This window comes from Heliangelus exortis, chromosome 18 (assembly GCF_036169615.1).
Source record: "Heliangelus exortis chromosome 18, bHelExo1.hap1, whole genome shotgun sequence".
NCBI classification, from domain to species: Eukaryota; Metazoa; Chordata; class Aves; order Apodiformes; family Trochilidae; genus Heliangelus; species Heliangelus exortis.
Genome location: NC_092439.1, coordinates 3033115 through 3057720, shown reverse-complemented (window position 1 = coordinate 3057720; position 24606 = coordinate 3033115). Strand labels below are relative to the sequence as shown.

The window sequence follows — 24606 nt, the reverse complement described above, 5'->3', positions numbered from 1 at the left end:
AATGACACTTTTATCACTATTTCTTACTAAAGCAATAACTTTTCTTCCACTCAGTTGGATTCTCAGTCTTCACAGCACTGGTTTTATTCAGCCAAGGGTAAGATTTTAAGCACTTAGGCAAGCCCAGTCCTACCTTCACTGCTGACATAATGCTGCCACTGACATCAGTTCAGCACATTTAATTTAGTAGAGGACCCCTGGAATAGATTCAGTGGGCAGCCAACTCTGAGCTTATTCCTGTAGCCAGATGTTAAAAAAAAAAAAAAAAAATAGCAATGAGACTCTCCAAGAAATGTCCAAACAACCCAGGCTATGTGGCAAGTACTGTGGTTACACTCAGAGAAAACATGTTGTGGTGTTTGAATAAAACACGTTGTGGTGTTTGGATCCAAGGGGGAGTAGAAAACAGCTCGAGGTTGGCATTTCATGTGTCCATCTTCTAAATAAAGCTACTGTGCAGCTCTGCTTATAAAATAAAGATGCAGGCAGTTCAGATGTGTGCTCAGTGACATGCTGGGTGTAAACCAGCCCATTGGCAGCATCACCAGGATGGACACTACAGCTGGGTGTTTCTACAGCATCTTTTTGTGGCTGAACCAGTAGCAACTCCAGGTTTACATCAGGTGTGCAACCTGGCTGCTCATTCAGAGGACATCACTAACATAAACTCACCAGAAAAATTGGCCCCTCTGTTTGGTAATTAGCAAATTTGTTAGTATTAAGCTATTAAAATAATAAACTTAAAAATAAGGAACAGAGAGTCAGGAGGAAAAGGAATGTTTGTGGGAATTTGCAACACTTATGCTTTGCATTTCAGTAGTTTATGGAAGGCTTCTTGTGCAAAGTGCTTTGTAAACACATATTAAGACAGATTCCTTCACTGAGTGCTTAGAGGGAAAAGGAGACAAGAATAATATTGCATCCCTTCTGCACAAAGAGGAACAAAAGGGGATGAAAACATGGGCAGAATCTCCAGTTCAGTCCTTCACAATGATATTTCTTCCTTCACAATGATATTTCTTCCTTAGTACAACTGCTTTCTAATCAGACTTGGAAGTCTCTTCCTAGCCTCAAAAACCTAGGAAGGATTTCACTGTGGATGTTTGTTATTTGGCTGCAAAATCATCTTATTGCTGTTTTTCAAATAGAGAGCAAGTGCTGTGTAATGGTTTATGTATTAGGAGGTTATTCTCATTTTCCACATGGTGTCTGGATCTGGTTGCTGTTATGAGATGTTTAGAGAATCCTCTTTGGAATAAAAAATAAAATTAAAAAAAAAAAAAAAAAAAAAAAAAAAAAAAAAAAAAAAGGAGGGGTCAAACTTGATGAAAAGTTAGATCCAGTGCAATGTATTGCTTTTCCTCAATGTTTTCTGTGGCAAGGAAACAACAAGTTACATGAGACTCTGTCTTTGGACCCTTAGCCAAAAGTGTGAGAGCTGCAATTTGTTCTGCAGAAAGCTGAAGCTGGGAGGTGAATACAAGAGCAGCCCCTGTAGACCAGCCAGGGCATCCATCATCTGGGACTTCTACCCAACAGCCTTGGTAGCTGCAGCTAAATTATTATTAGGAATTGTGGCTTCAGTATGCAAAAGCCCTTGGCCTAAGTAGAAAACAGTGGCTAAACATCAAACAAATGAGCTGCTGGATTGAGAGTGTCCACACAGCACATAATTTAGATGTCAGCAGCATCACCATATTCCTGCAGCTGAGCACCCATTTGGTACCCATGGTAATTTACTTTTACTTTTTCTTGACTAGAAGGTATCTCAGCTGAATAGATAGAATGGAACAGCCTCGACTCTTTTGGAATTTCCCAGGAGGAGAACCTTAAACAGCTTCTTTCTATTCCTTTTGTTTAATAATTTATTTTTATTACCACCTTTCTTTGTACTCCTAGGCTTGAATAGCTATTGGTTGGGTTAGGTGAACTAATGGTCAAATAGGTCAGAAGATCAGAGACCTTCTGAAGGGCTAAGACCACCCACTCCTCTCCTTTCAGAACTCACAAATTTTAAAAGGATATATTTCTTCAGGTTCTGGGAGGATGTTTTCATAACTCCCAAAGCAAGGAAGAACCTCCTTCAATTTACACAGATTATATTAAAATTCACTGCAAAATCCTGATAATCTGAAACTTTGAAATACTTTTTCTGTTGTTAAATCTAATGAGTGCTGAATGTATTACTTTGAGTGTGTTAATATAAAGAGATAAGAAATAGTGAACTCCTCTTCCCACACACACCACTTACTAAGGATTTTCAGTGCCATGCAAGCTAAACATGGGGCAAGCTTTACTCCATCATATATTTTGAAATTTCTTCATGGAAATAGAACACAAATGCAGAGTTGAATTACTACTTCCAAGTCTTCCCTGAGAGATCAGGCGATGCCAGCAGCTTTGCTTCTGCAGCATTCCCAGTTCCTTTCCTGACTCCCACTGGAGGACAGCAGATTCCTTCATTGTCTTCAGCAGAGCATCAGATTCCCCAGTTGCTCACCCAGTGACCCTAAATAGCACCTAAATGAGAGGGAAACTTAAGGGTGCCACCTATTCTTCTCAGCTGCCTGCCCACTCTTGCTACACAGCTGCTACTCTCTTCCTACACCTTGTGTAGAGCTGAGCACAAGCAGTGAGGAAGATCTCACACTCCTTTCAGCAGGTGTATGTAGTCACTTCTGAGTGCAGAGAGGAAAACCATTGTTACCAGACTCAGAAATTGTTGGAAATGTAAACTTTGGGAATAGATAGCTGAAAATACAAGGAGAGCTTTCCTGAACTTCCACATTGAGTAGTAAGCATCACCACTTGACATAAATTACTTGATTATCGTATTGTATTTTATATCTTTTTTAGTCAGACATTATTACTCATAAACTAAATAATATTATAATTTTTTTCAGGGCTGAGATCATGCTTAGAAATAAGTCCAAACATGACTAGACATTGCAATTCAAATTTTTCAAAGTTTTTGCTAGCCAAGAGCCAACATCTCTGCTGAAGTGGAAAGGATTTTGGAGAAGATGTGTTGTTTCTTGAGAAGCCAGTGTGTCATTTTCAAAATGCTGCTGAAAATAAATATGAATGTAAAGACAGTCTCCTGTCTTTCAAAAGATCCTGCCAGTCCATGCTAGGGATTTCTAGAGTGAAATATTATTAGCAGAATGTGATTTTTTGGGGGTGTATTTTGTAAAAGAAAAAGCCAGGAATATTTCATGACTTTAAAGTGAGGTAAATTCCTCAAAATTAACTTTTTGGACCTGGTAGCCTTAGGCTGTAGAGGATCCATGCTGCAGAGAGGATCTAGAGGGTAACTAACCCTAAAAAGAGCTGAATTTGGGTCATTTGTATGCCACTGAAATGCTTTTGTGGTGCATTGCAGAGCTTTCCTTTAAAAAACACATAGACCTTCTGTTTCCCTCTGACCAGTTTGCTGCCTTTGGAACCAAACTGGACTTGTGCTTGCACATCCAGGGGAAGGGACCTCACCCAGCACCAGGTCTGGAGCAATTCTAACTCAAGCTTGGCTATTCCCATATGTTTTTATAATCACTCTTAATTACATGCATGAGAAATAACTAATTACCAAAGTGCCCAGCATTCCTCCCACAAGCAAAGGTGCCATCATTCTCTTGCTTATTCCACCGGGTAAGCAAGGCACCTCCTGACAGCAGAAAAGGTGCTAAACATAGAAAATATGATTTCCTTCTCCTGAGTCTTTAGTATAACAATATAAGCATTGACCGTTGTGTACTTGGGTATTATTTTCCTTTCCTGCTTATAGTCCCTTCTCATGTTTCTCCATCATTTTAGGCCCCTAATAGGGATAGGATGAACCCATTGATGTCGGCACATGGAGCCCTGCTAGTGGCATGCCTTTGGTTTTAGTCTCCTAGCAGCAGCCATTCATGTTATGTGGGCTTTCTTTTTTGGGCATTGCCCACCCCTGAAACTGACTTCAGGCATTTTTCACTGCCTGTTCTGCATGAATAGCCACAGGCCTCTTGCCAATTGTCCCCCCTTCTTGAAAGCCAGCCTCAGCCAAAGGCCTTTTCAAGTGTGATCCCAGAGTGCCACACAGGCTTTCAGGGTATTGTTGTCGAGATGAGGGCCCTGCACTGGAAAGTGGGGTCAGAAGAGAAAGCACAATAAGGGGTGATGGAGGCTTCATGCAGTCCTCAGATGCTGGCCTGTTTATTAATTTACAAAACTAATGTCACTGTCTTTAGAGAAGAGATTGAGTGAAAAAGATGCCCTTTGAAGAGAATTGCTTTTGATGCGTTACCAAATCATTGCTCCCCTTATTAAATTGATTTTATGGAAGCAAGTACAGCTAATAAAAGTTCAGAAACACCAATAAAGTATTCAAGGTCTGGATTCAGTGTTTTCTTTTTTTTCCTCATCAGCTCAGACACAATTCATGTTAATGGGTTTTACAAGTTGTCCTTGGGCAAGAGAAAGCCTTAAATATAATAGGGTGCAAATATCTGGCCTTCCTTGTGCACGTCACACAAACTTTCAGTCAAGACAGTGCAATAGTGCAAGCCCTTTAACAGAGCTCCTCCTCATACCCAACGTAGTGAAACACTGAAGCAGAATTTTTTTATTTTTCTGTGTTTGGATGGGAACTAAAAAGTTCAGGAGTCTCGAATATACTGTACACAAGTGGCTGGACTTGGGAGACAACCCAAAGCCGGGCTTGAATGTTACTCCTGCAGCTCAGTGGATCCTGGCAAGCAGTTCTCTGCTTTGTTAGTCCCTGTGACATTAGATGGAAACCTGTTGGTTGTCCAATAGTTGTTGTCCAAACTTGATGTATCAAGTTTATATTGCAGGTTTTAATCTAAGAGCAGCCTTGGGAATAAATGTGGCTTTTTGACTTCCTTGTTCTTCCTCCTGCATCCCTTCACAGCCACACACATGGTGAGGTGATTTTGTTGACCACCTGCCACTTCAAACTGTGAACTCCTTTCTATTCCTTTCCTATCTTCTAACAAAAATACAGAGATGCTGCTCTTTTCAGCTCAATCAGCTCACAAAGCAAGTTTGTCAGACCAAGTTGGATCCTGTTCTCTTACTGCCCTAGGAAACCAAACCAGGACAAGTGTCTTTATGCACAAAGGGCACTTCCACAAGTGCCTGGTGTCATGAACTGCTGGAGGTACTTGATGGCCATCATTGTTGATACTACTTAGAAGAGAATTTTGAGACTTTTGGTGCCCCAAGGATGAAATTGTACAGCTGGAACTAAAGATGACTGTCATTAGCCTTGAATTTTTGTAAGCTGGATGCAGAAGGAAGACATTCCAGTCTGACCAGTGGGTTACAGATGCAAGATTAGGAGTCAGTTTCAAACATGTGGCCATAAATGTGTGATTGAATTTTAAGTGCTTTCAATTAATGTAGATCAAAAGAGACTTTTGTAGTTGGACAGACTTTCAAAAGTACCAGACTTCAAGCATAAATCTGTCCAGTCTTCCTTTGTTTTTCATAACTTGTCTTGCCATGTTTGTTAATTATGGGAGGCATTTAGGACTTGCTCTGTCTCATCCAGTTTCTTCTCTTCAGTGCTCCAGCAGTGAAGTCAGCAGTTTTACAATCCACTGCCTTGAACCTTGAAAGTCATTTATGGCCAGCAAGTGGGTGTAAATTGCTAATGGTAACATTTTAAGTTGACTCTGTACACAAAGCAATGGAGGTTGATCCATGGACCAAAAACAGTTAAACCTCCTCACCTTCCTAGTAGCAGAAAATAATGCAAAGGATTGATATCCCTCCTTTAAATGACAATGCAGTATAAATATGTTTATGGTGAGGAAAATTCTTACCTGAAAGCCAGTTCCAGAACATCCCCCAGCATGACAAACACCAGTAACTTTTAATGATATATTTGGTTCAGTTTTCAACAATGCTGCAGAGAGTACAGGTCACAGATTTATGCAGCTCCAATTTTAGTATCTATGATTCTATCAAATAAAAATTTTCCCACTTGTATATTTGGTCATTAATATATGCATTTGAATCTTGAAAGTGTGGTGGGTTTTTGTCCTGAGCATAAGAGTGTATTACCAGGTTTTGTGTATATATTGACACCTCATTCTTGACAAATTATTTTTGTTTGAGCAAGATTTAGTATATTTTTTAATTCTGAATCCAGTGCAGAATAAGGAAACTGGTCAGTGAATTATTCTGTGATTCTTTTTTAATAATCTCACATAGTTTTGTACTTAACAAATATCTGGTGTGAAGCTCTTCCAGACCTTTTTAAAAGGTGGGAAAGGCTTTTGCATACATTGTCCTCCAATTAAAATTGAGCTTGAAATTGGCTGCTTGAATAATGTTTAAGAAGTCAGATTATCCAGCTCCTTACTGTGCTTCCAGGATGAGCAATCTCAGCATCAAGGTACATAAGCAGGCCACTGGTTTATAACATTTAGTGATGTTTTTCTCCTCTTATTAATGAAGAATGAAAAATAAAATGTCATTACCCTGACATTGCTTCAGTCAAGGCTGAAAGCCACTCACTGTAACCAAAATTTTATATGAAACATCTACAGCATCTTTTCAAAAAAAGCCAACCTTGGGTGCAGTAGTGGGTGCAGAAGGGTTCTGCAGCTTGCAGTGAGCAACCCATCCCTCTCAGCCATCACCTGGGACTTGCCTGTACTGGACTTGTTTGGTTTGGCATTGGGTGGAGAGGAGGATTTGTCCTTTATATGTAAACAACCACAGATAACAGGGTGTCAATAGATGTACTTTGGGATTTACCTTTTAAAAATTAATCAAATTAACCACAGGAAAAAAAAGAGAGAGAGAGAGAAATACAGTGGGTACTAGTAAGCTGCTGTGAGTTGTTTTCTTTTGCCTTCCCTATGAACAGCAAGAAGTGGTTGGAGTACCCAGGAAAGCTGCTCTGGCAAAACTGGCATTCTCCTGGCAGGAATAAACATAGTCCTGGCCAGGTCAAGAGAATCCCTGGTGTGGAGAAAGTTTGGGTGGCCTGGAGGGAGTAATGGGTTAAAAAAAAAAAAAAAAAAAAAAAAGGTGTATAGTAAAGATAGAGGTTATGAGTAATTCTCAAAAGAAGTTCAATTTCAATGTATTTGTTCAGATAACAAGATAAATAGATTATCTGAAGCTCACTGAGGTGAAGCTCAAGCAGCAGCCTTACAAGAACAAGGCTTTGAACTATATTTGATACTATTGCTTCTGATTCATTAAAAAAACAAAAACAAAATAAAAACCCAAAGCAACAACAAAACAGACATATAAGAATTAAATACTTCCTTTAAAAAGAAAGCTAATGAAACATGCTTTAGTTAACTGATTTTTAAATTGGTCAACTATGGACTTAGGTTTGGGGTCATGAACTATTCTCCAAGTAGTTTTGGTGTTTTTTTGGGATGTCAATATCTATATCAGATTCCAAAGCCATTCAGTGTGAACTTCATGGAGTTAGCAATGCAAATTTCCACATCTTTTTTTTTTTTTTTTCTGGTTGGAGCTCTCTTCCTTCCCTCAAAGCTATTTGCTTCTGAAGGATGAAGGAAAGGAGAGAATGCCCAAGTTAAAATAAATTTTAAGCAAAATAACAAACAAATCTGTCTTCCTTACTCAGATACTGTTTCCTTTCCACTCCACAAAATAAATAAACTGCCTGAGAAAATCAGGTTAAATGAGGAGCAGTGACATTGTAATAACTGTGGGCAAAAACTTAGATCACAAAGTGGTGAAGCTGTGAGAAAGAGACATTGGTGGCATTTGGCAATGGAAGGAATAAAATAATGCTGAGTTAGGCTTTGGAGGCCACATGAAATCCTTCTGTAACATTCTCTGAGGATGCAGCTTTTGTTAATTTAAAGCTATACTGGTTTATCCTTGATGTAATGAATGTGAAATCTTTGGTGAAGGGGAAATGGTCACAAAGATCACATCACAACACACAAAATGCTGCAGGTATGAAGTAGAGAATTTGCCATGGGACTATGATGTCTCAAGCTGCTTTTAGCATTTTTCTGTCTTTCTTTTTTCCACATTTCTAGAAAGACATATGGTTTTTGGAAAGCCTCAGCTTTCCAATAAAGCTAAATAGGTGGATTTTCAGAGGGAAATTTACCTCTATATCTTAGAGTAGGAGGGAGATCATGGGTATAGACTGCTCTGAAAACCTGGCTCTCATTTACTTGCCCAGGTGAGAGCTGTGCTGTTTAGAATCTTTACCTCAGCTGTAAAGTTCAGGCTGGGAGCCTGAAAAAAAAATATCTTAATTCTGCTTTTGAGTGCCTTTAAGGTGCATCCCTGCTTCTCATTATGGGAGTCATCTACCAATTGCTGCCCACATCCTTCTGTCTCTCTTAGTCACAGAGAGGGAGTTTCTGAGCATGGATCTGCAGATGGACTTGGGCAGAGTTTTGTTACCTCAGAATCCCTTATGCATTGATTGATTTCTCCTTTCATTGCTAGAAATTACAACAGCAAGCTGCTTCATCTCAAAAAAAAATTTTGTTTTCTGTTTTTTCTTTTGCAGAGTTGGCTGAAATGATCAGAAGATCCTTGGGGTGGAAGTGTTCTGAAGGAGGAAGGTATGGTTTCAATTAATACTCAGCTTTAATGGAGTGAAAATGTTTCACAAAAATACACTAATTTTGACAGGAGTTCAATATAAAAGTTAAGGTTTGGTTCTAACCAGGGAGAAATTGGTTCACTTGACTGGAAAGCCTATTTTTTTAAGAGAATACAAATTAATTTTGAAAATGTTGGACAATTTTTTGTTTTGTTTTATTACAAAACAATGTCAGGGATTTGGAACTAGGATAGAAGCAAATTTGGCATTCACTGGTTATTTCTTTGAAAATTACAAACACGGAAACTAAAGGATCTGTCTGATTACCTTGGTCTTATTTCTGTCTTCCTAGTCCTTCCACTCTGGAAGCAGGACTGATCTGTAAAGCTTTAAATAGTAATAAAGTGTTAGGAATAGGGTTTCTGTGTGGTCCCTGTGCCAGCATCAGAGAAAAGATCCAATACAGCTAATCTGTTCAAATTTAATGAATGTCCTGCTGACTTTTAAGGGAGCTGGCTGCCTGACTACCCTCTGAGACTTGAAAAATCTCCTCCTATTTTTGTAGAATTTTGTCAGGAAACCAGTTTGAGTCAGCCCATATAGAAAATGCCATTGCCGTTCCTACAGGTTTCCACAAGACATTTGACCCCTCCCCTCCCTTTCTTTCTTCTTTTTGTACCTCTCTGGAATGCAGATATTTTGGTTAATTTTCTCCAGCTGTCACAGAGTCTCAGAGGAAAATGACCTCGCAGAGTGACCACTTCCCCTACTCCTTCACTTAAGTAGATTTTTTTCTTTCAGAGCTTTCACCACATCATCCACATCACTGTCTGGTGTCTTTCATGAGTCAGGGAAAAAGCAGAAAAAAATTTCCACCCTGGACCTCTAGAGAAAAAAAAAACAGGGGGGATATGACCAAATCAGATCAGTTGGAATTGGGTTTATCCAATTTAGTTTAGTGTAGCAGAAAGTTAACACCACCCATTCCCACGAAGGAGTAAGGAGATATTAACTTTTGGATACCTTCCTTAAAAATATGGTTTTAGCAAGCAATTAGTTGATTCATTTAGTAATGACAGCAGTCTCAGCAAATTTGAGAACCAGACTTCTTGATTCTTTTGTTCTTTTAAATATACTATCCAGAGGGGGAAATTTTATTGCAGAAATTCTGTTTCAAGAGATTAGTTTTCTGAAAGAGCACTATGAAAAAATCAGCCAAACACCATACAACAAATATCTATGGCTTATGGTATGTGGAAATGATATGCAAATACCTCAAAAGCAAGTGGCTTATTAAGTACCATGATAAAAAGCTAAAAGATAAAGTGTATAAGCAGAATAATGAGGTCACATATTAGAAAGAGGTGGCTTGAGATGCAAAGGGCTCAATGTGGGCTGGGGAGGTCCTTATGGCATGGGCCTGGAACATAAACTCTTGGAGACAGGGCTGGAAAGTCATGAGATCTGATCATGTTACAAAGGGTTTCTAGCTCAGCAACATCCTGGTGTAACTGCTGAGTACTTGGGTTTATAAAACAATGGATGGTTCTAGGGTTTGTACACAAACCATGAGTCATTACCCTAGATCCCTGTGTTATTGTGGGGATGCCTCAGCCTTCAATGGAATCATCCCAGCCTGTGGGGAGGCTGGATAAGGCTGGATACTCCTCCTCCTCACAGACACTGACCACAGGGAGGGATGGGAAGCTCTGCTGTGGTTGGTAATGCAGGGGGCTGGATCACAACCCAGGGGATCACTGATCCAAGTTTTCCAGCTGATGTGTGACTTCAGCCCTGCTGCTCAGGTTCAGATGTGCTGCTTCAGGGCACTGTTCTGTCTATCCCAGTCACTTCATTCATTCCCTTCATCCCCAAACTGGAACCAGATTCTGCCAATGGATGTGGGAAATGTGAGGAACTGAAAGAGAAGAGGGACAGAGGCACAACTGCTGCAAAAACATGAAGGGTCCCAAACTCTTCACTGGAATTAACCCTGGCCTGGGCAGTGGAGCTGGAGTTTTTTAGGATATGTGCTGATGGAGCAGCACTACAAGTTGTGATCCTGCCACTGCTTGAAGAGTGAAGTGGTCATAATGCCAGTATTGTCACTTGGGAATAAATGAGTAGGAAAAGGCTTCTTAAATTCCGTGCAAAACTCTTTCACTTGCACGTAGAGTGAACAGATGACTTTATGGAGAATCCCATTTATTTCTGTAGAAATTCTTTCAGAGTAAGCTTTGGCTGAGATGAATAACAATGATGACATCTTTTCCTAAGCAATTTCTTCTTGCATGAGCTGATTTTTTACAGCTAAAACCTTTGAAACTCAAAAAATCTGATAAACAGATTTCCTGAGTCCTTTTAGCCCTAATCACAGAAGTAAAAGGAATGATGATAACAGTGCAATGGTCTCATGTCCGTGCTCTGTTCCAAATGCTTGCTTTACACAGGGTGAAAAATACTGCTCTTGTGTTAATATTATGGATGATAGAGGTAATAACTATTTTCTTGGAATTAGTGCCTGTGAGGTACTCACTTTGCTACATCTCTTGACCTAGAAGGTGAATATTGTACCTCTCGTGTTTATGAAATGAAAATAAGTTCTTTGTAGCTGCTGTACACATAAATACATAAACATCTCCCTATTTAATGAGATGGATTCTTTTCAAACCCTAGATATTCTAGGAAGAAAAGAGGGGATGAACCAGAGAATGAATACCATATTCAAGCTGATAAGTGTTTCCTCACATGTATCTGTTTCAGGAAAAGACTTCAGCATATGTTTAACTTGAAGCATGTGCTCAGGTCTCACTGGGTTTAAACATCCACTGATCGAGGATGCTTTCTTAAATAGAAGCAATATGTTGTCCCAGGGAAGTCAACTTGATTTGCCAACTGCTTCCCTCCTGTACATTTAGTTGATTTCAAGAGACATCTGTAAAGAAAGGGGAAGAGGAGGGCTTTAGAGCAGTTCCTGTCTCCAAATGCTTTTTTTTTTTTTTTTGGTACGAAGTGTGATCTTTCCAATGCCAAAGCTTTTTCCTATCAAAATAAACATGACGTAGCATAATGGGGCTCCAGTCCTCTTTTGTACTCCATGGGAAAATAATGAATCTCTTACCATGGTCTTTTTTGTACTACCCTTCTTTTTTTCCTGCTGTTATCATCTGACCACTGGCTCTAAAGACCAAGCAGCTCTGGCTACACAGATGCAAGAGAAGTTGCTTTGTTATGAAGAAGAATAAAAGGTGTTAAGAGACACCAGGTCATATTCTTGTCAGCCCCCTGTATTTAGACCCCTTTCAGCTTAGCTTTTGGTGACAAACTGCACAGCTGTAATGCCTTACATTTACCAGCCTGCATATATGCAAGATGTGTAATGTTAACTCAGCCCTTTCCCGTCCCTCCTGAAGGACCACCCTGCCTGCAAAACTCCAGAGGAAAACACGGCGTGTCCTGATCAGAAACTGCCTTTGTTGGCAGAAATACAGTATGTTGCATTAACCAAAACAGCATTTTTTAAAACATTTTTTTGATGGTGGCTGCTTTTTATTTAAATATTCATTTTGCTTGTGTAAACGGATCTCGGTTGGTCTTTACATCCCGACATCACAGGGCTATCTGAAAGCCTTGTTTACATTTAGCAGTGGAAATTGTTTCAAGCCTTGCACATAAACTTCAAAACCTGATACTCTCAGGGCAGAAAAAGGACTGGATTCTCCTCAGCAGTCCCCTAGACAGCAATTTTCTCTGGGACAGCCTCTCTAGTGATGAAAGTTCCCTAATCTTTCCTCTCCACTGGCAGTTGCAGTTTTTCTACCAGGGAGGAGCTGCTAGTGAGCAAAAATCACTTTGACAACTCATTTTGCTTCTCTAATATTGGCTTCTCTGTGCCCTCACTTGTTGCTCTGTGTTCCCCAGCTCCTCCACTGTGAGTTCATCAATACATGTGAAATGTATTTTTAGTGTTAATAATTTCTGAATGGTAAAACATTCAGCCCCCAAAAGCTGCAGCTACAAGAGAAATAGAAATAGTAATAATAGAAATAGCATATTGTGCTGAGCACAGCCTTTTACTCACTACTTGTGGGCACAACTCTGGCAACATCATTTCAACTCTTATTGTATGGGTAGAGGGAAAGCCTGAGATAATGAACTCCAGGGCAGTCACTTTAAATTCACAAGGGTTCAGCTGCCTTTAGGACCTGGCCCCAGGAAACTCATAGTGGTAGCACCAATGTGGTCTGAGGTCATAACAAACATACTGAAACACTGCCCTTCTTGTTCCTCCTCAAATCATGGGTATGATTTGGGTATGAAGCTTCTTGCTTCAACTGTTACTCTATATACATGTCAGCACAGCATAAAATAAACTGTCTGGTCTGTCTATTTGAACTTGCAAGGTGCAAGATTTGTAGAACTAAACCCTTCCCTCTGTTTGACACCATTTCAGCAGTGTGAGTTCACTCAAACAAATCAGTCAGTTCCTGATTTACCTTAGAATAACCCCAGGGACACTTGGCTAATCTGGGTAGAATCCTACAGCAGGAAACTATAGCTTGAATTGGTGTTTTCTGATGAGTGATTTACCAGTCCAAAAAGTGTGAGCTGTAAGGCCAGTGGTGGCAATGAGCTGCTTCTTTGCTGTGCCCCAGTTTTCCCAAGTGTGAGATGGTTGTAATTATATTAATTTCCTTGTCTTGTGTACTGTGACAAGTAAATTGCAGGAGGTCTTATAAGCTGGTATCAAATGTGTGGTTCTAGATGTGAAATCCTTAGGTTTAGACAGGTATATTTTGTAAGTCCCAGAAGTATCTGGCTTTTCCTGCTCACCAGTCAGCCTTTTTACCAGTGTATATCTATATATATCTATATATATATAGATAGATATAAAACTCAAAGTTTTGATGTAAGATGGACACAACTTCATGCACTGACAAGTGTGTATATATATAATATATATACTATATATTATATATATATTATATGTATTATAATACAAGTTTCTTACTAATTTTCTAGACTGTGAGGGTTTGAGGCTTTGTTTTTTTCTTTTTAGTGGTGGTGGTGGTGATTTTCTGGAAGGATTATGGGTCATCTTCCTGCCTTTCTGTGTGCAAAGTATATGGGATTTGTTCCATTTTGAAAACAATCATATAGATTTATTTAATCTGCTTCCTGTGCTATAGAAGGAGAGGGGTGACTTTCATTCATTTTCTGTATTTGGAAAATAAGAGGTATAAAACTTCATTACCACGACACAGACTGTTTGGTCCCATGCTTTTACCCCCTCCAAAGGCCTTCCTGTTTCCTTGTGTTTTGATAAAATGGCTGATACTCTGCTAAATTGCTGGGAAAGTTAGGAATAACATTAAATTAACAAGAGAGTGAGATGAAAAATACATTGTAGAGCTGGATGGCTGCTTTTGCTTCTATTTTAACTGCTTGGCATTCCTGATGCTGGGTCTTGGTTTCTGTAGCCATGCAGCATATGAATCAGAGAGAACCCACCCTGTGCTTTGGCATAACTCTTAAAGCACTGACAGTTCCTCTTTCTTCAGCAGTAATTAAACAAGTAAAAACTGGTTACTTTGGTTAGCAGATATAAATGTGGAAAATATTCACAAATACATATCACTGGGCGTGTGTGTCTAAGGAATCTGGATGAGCTGTGGTTGGACTCTCCTTTCCCACATACTTACAACAGAGGTGTTTTATCCAGCAAAGTAATCTGGCCAAGGCCTTTTATTTCAGCTAATTCACGTTCTCTCTTTCTTTGTAACTCACTTTGATAGTGAGTTCAGCACAAGCTTTAACTACAGGAGGCACTGTTGGGGATGGGACTCAGCAAGAGGAAAAATCAGCTAAAACCAGGATGAGACAGTCTCATAGAATTAGGATCCAGCCTGCCCTTAATTTTTTGCACTGATTGACTCTCCCAGTTATGTCTGCAATTACAGAGAGGGTAATGTGGCTCTCTGGATGGAAGCCTCTTATTAAAATGGTACCTCTTATTAAAATTAATTCTCCAGTAACTAACCAGTACACTGCTGTGAACGGTCGTGGAACTGGGGAGTTTCTGAGCTGTCTGCACAAGTGGCCATATTTCAATGCAGAGCTAAAATGAATGCAGGCAAACCCTGACTGCCTCAATACCACAGCTTTTGGGACAAAGTCTGAGCTAATGATAAAGCATTAGTGGTGTTTCAAGACCAGGGTGCTTAATTGCAACTTTCTTGGAGGCTCCATTTGTGGTGGAACAAGAGCACTCCCTTTGCCTCAGTGACCCCAGGAATAATCAGAGCAGAGTTTATCAACCCAGAAACCCTTTATGTGATGATACTTTGTGATCACCTTCATTACCCACTCTGTAGTGCAGGCTCCAGAACTTCCATGGATTAAATCCTGCCACAAATAATGCAGATATTTAGAAAAATGATATTTTGCTGATTTTAACATTTCTGCTAAAACACTTAAGATGTTGACTCATATCTAAAACAGTAGTGTGAGCATAAAACTGATAGAAAGGAGCCAGGCTGAGACCCCTTATAGTATAACAGCACTGAAGTAAGGAGTAGGCAGGGCCTAATACTCAATAATTGAAATGCAGACTCATTTTTCTAGGCTAACGTTGTTTCATTGCAAATTCCAGGTATTTCAAGGATACCTGGATACACCAATGATCTGCCTTGTGTGTTTTCTCTTTCCTATATTTGTTTTCCCCTAACCTTTTTTTTTTTTTTTTTTTGTTAAGTTGATATTACAGTTTCCTGGTTTTGTATTTTTCAGTTCATCTTGTGGGTCTTTACCTCATATCTGCTTTTCAAAATGGTGCAGCTGGTACCTTATCCATGCAGAGGCTCAAGGCAGGGGAAAGGCAGCAACAGGAGGATGAAGTTGCTCAGGAAAGGCATCTTAACCAAAAGTTTGTCAGAAGTAGAAGTTTTTTGAATTCATTAGCCTTAGACCTGACATTCCCAGACCAAGTAAGGACAGATTTGTCCTTATATATTTTTAACAAAATCACTTGGGTTTATTCCTCTAGGCTGTTTTATTTTTCTCAAATTACCCAATTCATATTCGCCTCCCGCAGGGTTCTTTTTTTCTCATTGCTGTTTATTACGCCCAGAAGAGTTGCCTCTCCTTTAATTTACCCCTGTGGTACAACTCCTCTGACTGGAGAGGAGAAATTCCTGCTTTATACCAAAATAAGCAAAAGGAGAATTGGTGCCAGATTTTAACTTTGGTGAGCAGCTTGTTTCTCTTTGCCCAGAATCATCCAGCGATACCACAACTGGGAGCTGTAGTCAGGCATCCAAATATAACAAATATTTCTGGGTTTGCAGATTACACCTTCCTGCTCCTCACATTCAGGCTGGGAGGAAGAGAAAGATTATGGAAGAAAATGTATGCACGAATATTTGAGCAATCTGCTGTGTTAGGAAGGGAAAAAATGTAAAGAGCAGATGATTGATTCATGGTGTTTTGGTTGAAAATATTGTAGCTTTTAAACATTGCCTCAGTGTGGTTGGGGTGCTTACAGTAAATATGTTTCACACCAGATGTGGTCTCAAATGTACATGACTTAGAATTTTCCTGCACACAGTAAGTGTCAGTTCTGGGAGCCTGAGGATCCCCAGGTTTCAAAAAGACCATTCCTGTTGTAGCTGCCCTGCCCAAGGGTGCTGGCAAACTGAACACAAAGGTTGGGGAGGCTGCTGACCCCTAAAAATCTCAAGCTTCAAATAGTTTATAAAACATAGATGCCAGTGTTCTGCTTCCAGACACTGAATAATGCCTTTTGTTCCCAAAGCACATGTCTGTGCACGAGGAGGAGCAGGCACCATTACAAGAGGTGATCTTCCATCGACCCCACAACATGCAAGCTCAGCAGATGCTGAAGGGCCCATAGGACATTTTCTTTCTCTACTGGTAACACATTCATTGGCCACCTTGTTGTGGGTGTATAAATAGAATGGGGGCTTCTGATTCCAGCTGAAAAGCTTGCAACTGCCTGCCATTAAATCCCTGCAATTGATCTGAGCCAGACAGATACATGTGTTACCATTTCTGTCTTTCACCTGGTGCTACACAGCCATGTTTTCTAGAAAGAATTTAAATAAGTTTTTTAAAAAATGTCTTTGATGATTTGGATGTGGATATTCTATCATAGAAAGATGCTGAGTGTACAGAAAGGTCTTGGGTACATTCATATCAGCAGCATGTGCAGCCAAGAATATATTACTTTTAGAACTGAAGCTGGAATTCTACCTGAATGGGGAAAATAGGAAGGTGAGCTCAGTCACATGGATGGTCAGGAGATCTGTTAAGGACTCTGTGTGAAACTACTGCTACAAATATAGGGCTCATCCTGTGCATCTGTCAAATTAAGGACTAAGGGAGTATTATTTCATATTAATTACAATATATCTACCAATTTTTCTCCCAGCAGGGCTGATAGAGTTGGCAGCAGTGCCTCAGTTAGCACTTTCTTTGCCAGGCTGTCCCAAAGCTGCAGGCAGATGTGTCGATGCACTATGAGCTAACTTTTGGTAGCAAGAAAGCTGCACCAACCTGGGCTTTGGGTAAGCTAGAAATGATATTACCTACCTGAAACCACCAGCAAATATTTGGCTATCTGGCAGCTGAAGCCTGTGGTTCTCTGGGTGCTTTCAGCACTCAAATCTGGTTTACAGCCAGACTGAGATACCTACACATGGGAGAGTCGTGCCTTGCTGTCACTGGGAGCAGAGAGTCCAGAGACTTTGCATCCTTTTCTCAGGAATGAAGTGCTAACCTAGATGTGAGCCTTTGCTGCCTAGGTCTCCAAGAGGCAAATTTTTGTTGCTAGGTCTCTACCAAGTTATAGAAATGGCAGGATTTAATCATGTCTGGGTGTAATTTTATACCGAGTAATTGACGTAATACTGGTCCCAATATGTTGGCTGGTGAAGACCACAATAAACTGTGCATGTCAGCTAATCATGATTAAACACTGATGAGGCCAGGCTAAAACTGCACTTAGCTGACATGTGCTGAATGCTATTTGTTCTTGTCTACACCGATTCACATTGCATTCAAGGCAGCACAATATAGATAAGCCCTTTGGGGAGAGTGTAGCTCTGGTCAGGCCTCAGTATTCCCTGACTGCCCAACAGCTGCTCAGAGCAGTTTTATAAAGAGACCACTTACCCATCCTTTGATGGAGAGATAAGCCACTGTAATGTAATTACAACCAAGGAGATGGGAGAGGGGAAAGAAAAAAATATGCCAATCATGAAGGGGTACACGGAGAGCCTCAGATTCCTTCTATCCTAAACATTGTGGCAAGGAAAGAAGTCTTAATTAGGAAATGTGTAGGCATAGAACGGGAGCCCATCCTAAATGAATTGGGGTGTGATGAGCATAAAGAAAATGCTTTTTAAAAAGATCTTTGACTCCCACTGAGTGCTTGTTTCTTAGACTTCCTTGCCTAATAATGTCAGCATTTAAATGGCCCCAACTCCCAAATAACAAGGCTTTGAAGTTAACACCTCATTGAGGTATAGAGTTCATACGTTTGCTATTCCTATTATTTGGCTGGAAACCGTTTTCTGCATGGCTGCCTTAATAGGGCAACAGAATATTAAGTTGTATAGGGATTGGGAAAGCTATTCACACAAAGGAAAGAGCTACAGACTTCATGTATTTGAACAGAACCTGACAATTAAGAGAAAAGAGCAAAAGTCTGGGAAGTGCCCCGAATCCCATAATTGTGTGAAATTTTTTCCTACCTGTGATATTTCCAGTGGCCAGGCACAGCAAACACAGGGGATTTTAGACTTGGACTGTATTAGGGAGTTGGAGTTGTAATTAAGAGATGAGAGGAGGTGTTTTTTCCATCCTGCCAAAGTTTTAATGCTTGAAAAAGTATCCTGTTCTTTAGCAGGGCAAAATTAAAATGTTTGGGATTTTTTCATTGCAAAAGATAAGAAAATGCTGGGAAAATTATCTGGTGCTGGTTGGACCAGTTACCTAGGAACTGGGTGAACCAGACTCAAGTCTTCCCTTGTTTTCCAGCATTAGAGGTGAATGCCTCAGCCACCAGGCTATCAGCTATTTTAAAATTGTTCTCTTTTGCTTTTGGCCCTGCATAGAGATCTGTGAAAGACATCATCAAACAATATCTCCTTGATTATATACACCAATAAACCAGCTTTTAATTCATCTGCATTTTTGACAGAGTAATTACCAGTTGTCTCTACTTATGTTAATATGCTGGGGCAAAATAATTAGCATCACCCCAAACCAATTATTCTGAGTCATAATTATCTTATCATAGAATAGTCTAGAGCCTGCAGTTAAACAGAGGGCTCTTTGCTGCTTACTGCCATGTGGTAGCTGTTTCTTACCCTGAAAAATACATAAATAACCTAAAGGGCCCATCAGAGAGAGTAAATGATGTTATTAGGCTCATTTTCACAGGCAGGGATCTGACTGATAACATGACTTGACCAAAGTCACCCAGGAAGCTTTGCAGAGCTGGGATTAAACAAATTTGGCCACAAATAAAGTGTCCTGTCTCCTCTAAGTGTGGTTTACAGAGCATAAATTAGACATTAGAATGATTGCAAAAGTTGAAACTGTTTAGAAAAGATCCATTTGCTCCAGTGCCTACCTGAATGCTTTTTTGGAATTCTTCTTTTTTCCTGTGTCCTTTAAAGTTTAGAAATTGCTGGCTGTCAGATTGCCAGGCAGTTGGGATTCAAAAGGTTCCTGGTCATGTATGTCACTCTTTCACTAATTCAGGCTAAGCTTGTGCTTCAGTTTATTTCTCTGAATGTGGGTATTCATATAGCTACCTCCTCCAGGCTGCAGTTAATGAAGAATTCCATCTTCATTCCTACCCAAGGTAATTACTTCACATCTACCCCACTGTAAATATCATCATGACTCAGGCCAATGTTTATAGCACCTTATCCCATAGCAAAAAGGCACATTAGGTATTCAGTTGCAAGCAACTGGCATCCATGTTTAAATTAGATGATTATTATGGGTATGCAACGAGAAGAATCTTCTGCAAAAACATTTTTTTTTTTTTTTTTCACTCTGTGAGTCCTCTTAGGCTTGGAAAGCAGATTGAAGGCAATTTCATGTGTTTATATTAACTTGCTGCTAAGAATGAATCACAGTTTCCGCACAAATCCACTGAAGTGTTAATAGCATCTGTTCATTTTATAGTAAGTGATGGATTTAAAAATGGATGAATGGAGAAGAAAAACAGCCCCATCACCCTGGTGGTCCTGTGTCCAAACGACTCCTTGTGCTGAACAGTGATAAATTTTTATGCAGCTTCTTTAGAGAAAAAGCAATTTTTTGTCTGTGGAAGCCGTATCATTCCTTAAGCACTGGGTCCTTTTCCAGGGTGAAATCACAATGACAATAATTCCATTGAGAAACAAAAGGAGTCAGACTTTTTTTGCTGTATAAAATAGTGGTATTTTGACAGGATGGGCAGCTCAGGTGTCTAAACACTCTGTTCCCTCCCTATGTTGAAAATGTAGATTCTCAAAATCCCAGTTCTGCTGCAGCCTGATTTGAAGTCCCCAGAGGTCTGTGTTCCTCTGCATTAACCCCTCCTCTCAGCCTGCTGAGATGATTTTTTAACCCGGGAAGCAGGAGATGTATTTCAAATAACAGTTGTGTGTATTCTTGTGGTGATGGAATTTCTCAGAGGGGGAGAGGACTGGAGTTCCAGTCCCTGTGTTAAACACTGGAAAAAAAGCAATTGTTGGATAAAAGGAAGAAGTTATTTCTCCACTCCAGAACAGATGGAGGGAGATTCAAAATATGAATTTAAACATCAGGTTGGACAGACCTATGGTAGGAATGATGACTGTTGGGTCCTGTGAAAATATAGAGCATCACTTTGTGTCATGAGATGGAAAGGGGCTCTGAGCTCACTCAATGATTCCTAACTCTGCCACTGGTGCCCATTTTCTATTATCTCCTGCAGTTTAAGCACTGATGTTCCCACGTGCAATGTGGCAACTTCTCTCTTGGTGGAAATGAGGCATTTGGAGAGTGACAGTGATGTGTTGGCACTGGAGATGGAGCAAAATGCACTAAAAATAGAAGCTTAGGAGCCTTGCTCTGAGATATCTACGCCTGGCTTTGAACAAACTTGAGTTAAAGGTGCTGCACATCCTGTAGCAGAGGCACAGGTTTATCCTTCAGCAGCCAAGTGCTCCCTCCCTCTCCAGCCCTGACCTTAGCCCCTGTCTCAGGCAGGTTCTGCTTTCATCAGACCACATGCTGAGGCAATTTAACTCACTAATCTTGTGGAAAACTGTACTTTGATGGATCCAGTTTTCACTGGGTTACTGAACTATCCAGTCAGATGAGCTCTACAGCCGAGAGGAGCAGCAGAGGGGAGGGGACTGGAACAGGATGGAAATAAAGAGGAAGGAGAAAAGGGAGAGGAATTGTCCCCTTTTGGCAGCAGGGATGCTTTAGATTAGCTCAGCCATATCATCTAACTCAACTGTGAGAGTAAACTCTGCTCTGTTTTCTGTTATTGCTTGCTTTAGGCTTTGTTTGTTTTGGTTTTTGATAGGAAGAAATGTAGCTGTATATATCTGGGAGAGGGTTTTGGGCAAACATCCTGATCTGACATCTGTTCAATGCAGCTTGGGTTGGAGTTTCTAAACCCCTCCCTACCAAAAAGTTGGGTTGAAAATGCTTCCCTGCCCAGCACATCCCATTAGCCAGTGGCCTCCCAGCTATTTCAAGAACTCTGAGATGCTTAATTCAGCCCAGGCACTGTGCAGGTCACCCTGCTTGTGGCTTCTTCCCACGGTGCCAGCTACTGCTCTCAGTCCCTTTGAGGAGTAGCTCTAGGTCACACAGAAAACTAGGGCAAAGCCAGGAATTACATTCTCCTTTCCTGTGTTACAATCTGGTAGCTTAATTATTATTTCAGTTCTTCCTGTTCAGTGTGAGGGTCCCTTCCCCCACCACCAGATTTTTGTGTATCTTCTAAGAGTCAGCAGCCGAGGAGGAATCATCTGTAGCAATTCAACTCCAGGGGGAAAAAAAAAAAGCCTTGTAAGAATTCATTCATATTTAAGAATTAATATTCTTTAGCTGTGCTGTGACATCACTTATGTTGTCAGGAGAACTGCTGGGTGAATTTAAAATCACACTACAGTGCCAGTCTTAAGTTCCCTTGTAAAGTTTTGGGGTGTTGTTTGGAACATTATTTTCTTCAACACAAGAATGGAAACACTAAAATAGTTCAGCATCAGAGCCCTTGCAGTCTGCTGGAAAAAATGATTCCAGATATTCCTGTCTGTGTGAGTATAGCATTTCCCTCCTTTTAGCTCATTTCCCTAATGCCTGCCTTGTTTTGGGGAACCTGAGCTGAATTATAGGCTCTGATTTGTATTATTTGTGCTGGAGGCTCAGGCCCCACGTTGCTTCTGAACTCTCAGGCTATTAATGTGGAGCTGTACCACCTAAATGGGTAACTCAAATATATGCTTCTAGCAGAGGAATTCTGCCAGCCTTCCTATCACAGAAGTTTGCTTGGAAACATTTAGAAATAAAATGCTCATCTTATTTCTCCAAAGCCTCTCTGATAGCAGCATGTGGCTTGCTCCCCACATTAACCCCATCGAAAGCAGCCCAGCAGCCTCAGCTTTAACGCGCTCCAAGAATTTCTTGAGCGGGGCTTCATCTGCTGCAGTGTAACAGCAACAAATAATGAGAACCAAAAAAGCCAAGCACTGCAGGGACCTTACATGCGGTGGGTTTTGTGAAGAGAATTAACATGAAAGAGGGTTCGGTCTGGGGGTAGAGGTCAGGGCAGATAAACTCCTGCGTTCTGATACATTTCCTTAGTGCGGGAAGCGCTTTAGAGAGCGAGGCTGTGGGAAGAAGCTGTCAGCAACGGGGTGGTCAGCAGTGTCAAGGGTGGTGGCCTATGTTTTTCTTCTGCTGCAGCCTTTCATCCTCCATCTGTCAAGCTCCATAATTTTCAAGGCAGACAGTCGATTTTTAATACAAACCTTTAACTTCCCGAGTCTGAAGTGCCCCTTTTATCTCAGAATAATGCAAAAATGGCAATAAACGCCCAGGTTGTTTAAAGTCACTGTGCCCACTCGGGTCTCCTTAGGATGGCACCAGATTGCAGTCTGGACAGAGGTATGTGCTGGAGGCTCCTGCTGCTTTTGAAAGGGTGGGTTGCATTTTATTCCATGGATGGAGGCTGGCACCCTGCTGGTGTGCAGATCCCACGTGGAGCTGTGCTGCAGCACTGAAGGTAAAGGCAGAGAAAGGTCTGGAGATGAGCATGCTGGTAGGGCAGGGCTGGATGCAGCTTCCTTTCTTAAGAACCTGCAGTCACCCTGGCTGTGGGATCAGCACAGCCTTACATGTCCTACTGATATCACATCCCATCCTTGCCCAGTGCTGAGCACAGGATACTGCCCTGAGGACTGATGTCCCCAAGCAGGCTTCTGACTGAGCTTGGCTGAGGGCTTGTAGAAGTCCTGGCTTTCTTCACACTACGCTGCATTCTAGAGCTTTGCTGGAGCTGACATCTTAGCAGGGTTTGTGTCATGTAGTTTCAACATGAACAAGACTTGGCCCACTTTCAAAATACACAGGCTTTAAGTCTTTAAATTCAGGCTTAACTGACTCAGACACTGCATCTAGTTTCAGCCACTGTGCTGCTGTATCACTGAATGGTACAAATTAGAGTTCCTCCATTCATCTGCAGGGATTATCACAGCAGAATTGGCAATAACAGAAGCATCCAGATGAGTGAACAAGGTGAAATTCTAGTACCACTGAAATCAGAGGGAATTTTTCAAGGGGGTGTTTTGAGGCCCAGATTTCAGCTGAGTTCTCCCAAGGAGAAAACTCAAATATTCCTTCATTCATTCCCCAACACAAACGCATCCCTTAAACATCCAAGACACAGTACTGAAATATTTGTCATAAAAAGATTTCAGCTAAGTAAACATGGTTTCTTAGCCTGCAAATTTTCTTTGAAAAAAAATCCTATTATCTATAAGTGACTTTGAGTATAATGGGGCTGATTTTATTTCCTGAAATCTCTTAACATTGCTGCTCATTGGACATGTGAGTTCTGGGCTTTTTGTCATTTAATGGAAAAGTGATTTTTTATATTCTATAACTGCTGAATGATCTCGTGGTTAACAACTGAAAATCCAGGTTCCTTCTGTGCTTGTGTTTGCACCATTCAGTTCAAGAAATTCCAAATACAGGATCGGGCAGGGCTAGAAAATTTATGTCCAGGTCTGAATGCAAATGTCTGCAAAGGTGGAACAGAGAAGGGGGTTCTGATCCTGACATTCAGCTCAGCTTGTTACTGCCATTCAAACTCAGATCAGTTGCAACATTTGGAGATGGATCAGGACTTCCCTGGCAACAGGAAGTGTTTGGAGGTGTGGGTTTTATTTGAGGCCATCATTCTAGGAAGCCAGGGATGAGCAGACAAGCATCAGCTTGCCCACACACAGGGGTGCTCACACCTTCCTCTGCAGGAGTAGGAAGTGGAAACTCCCTGCCAAGAAGTGACATGGCACTACTAATGACTTCAGTCATAAACATTATCACATGCAGCCCACTGCTGGTTTCTGCATTGATCTTGGGGAGCAGAATCTTAGAAACATGGAAAAAAATCCTAACAGTGGACTTTAGTGCTATATGAAAACTTTTAGGTACTAAGCTCCCTAATCACTACCGTATGGCTCATAAAAGAAGCAACCTGATACCAAGTACCAAGAGAGGTTGTTATTCCTCTGCTCTATCCCATACCACTCCAAATGTTAGAACAATAAATACATTTACCTCTTGTTTAAGATCACTTAAAATAAGTTGTTTTAATTAAACCTCCCAGCAATCTATCTCCACTAAGTGATTAAGTACCTCTTCTTTCAGTGAAACAAGGTGGGATTGGCACAAAACAAAACTGATTGAATTATGGGCAGAACTAGGAATGGGTAAAACTGCTGAAGGTTTTCCATCTAAATTCA

The 24606-nt window shown here is 40.7% G+C and overlaps 1 long non-coding RNA gene across 1 annotated transcript in view; it reads left to right on the top strand.

The window, feature by feature from the left end:
* Positions 1–8533: 8533 nt before the first annotated feature.
* Positions 8534–24606, top strand: part of LOC139804626 (uncharacterized) — a 79408-nt gene continuing 63335 nt past the window's right edge. The window contains exon 1 of the long non-coding RNA XR_011729464.1: positions 8534–8582. This is a non-coding gene — a long non-coding RNA (uncharacterized lncRNA). The remainder of the gene's footprint in view (positions 8583–24606) is intronic.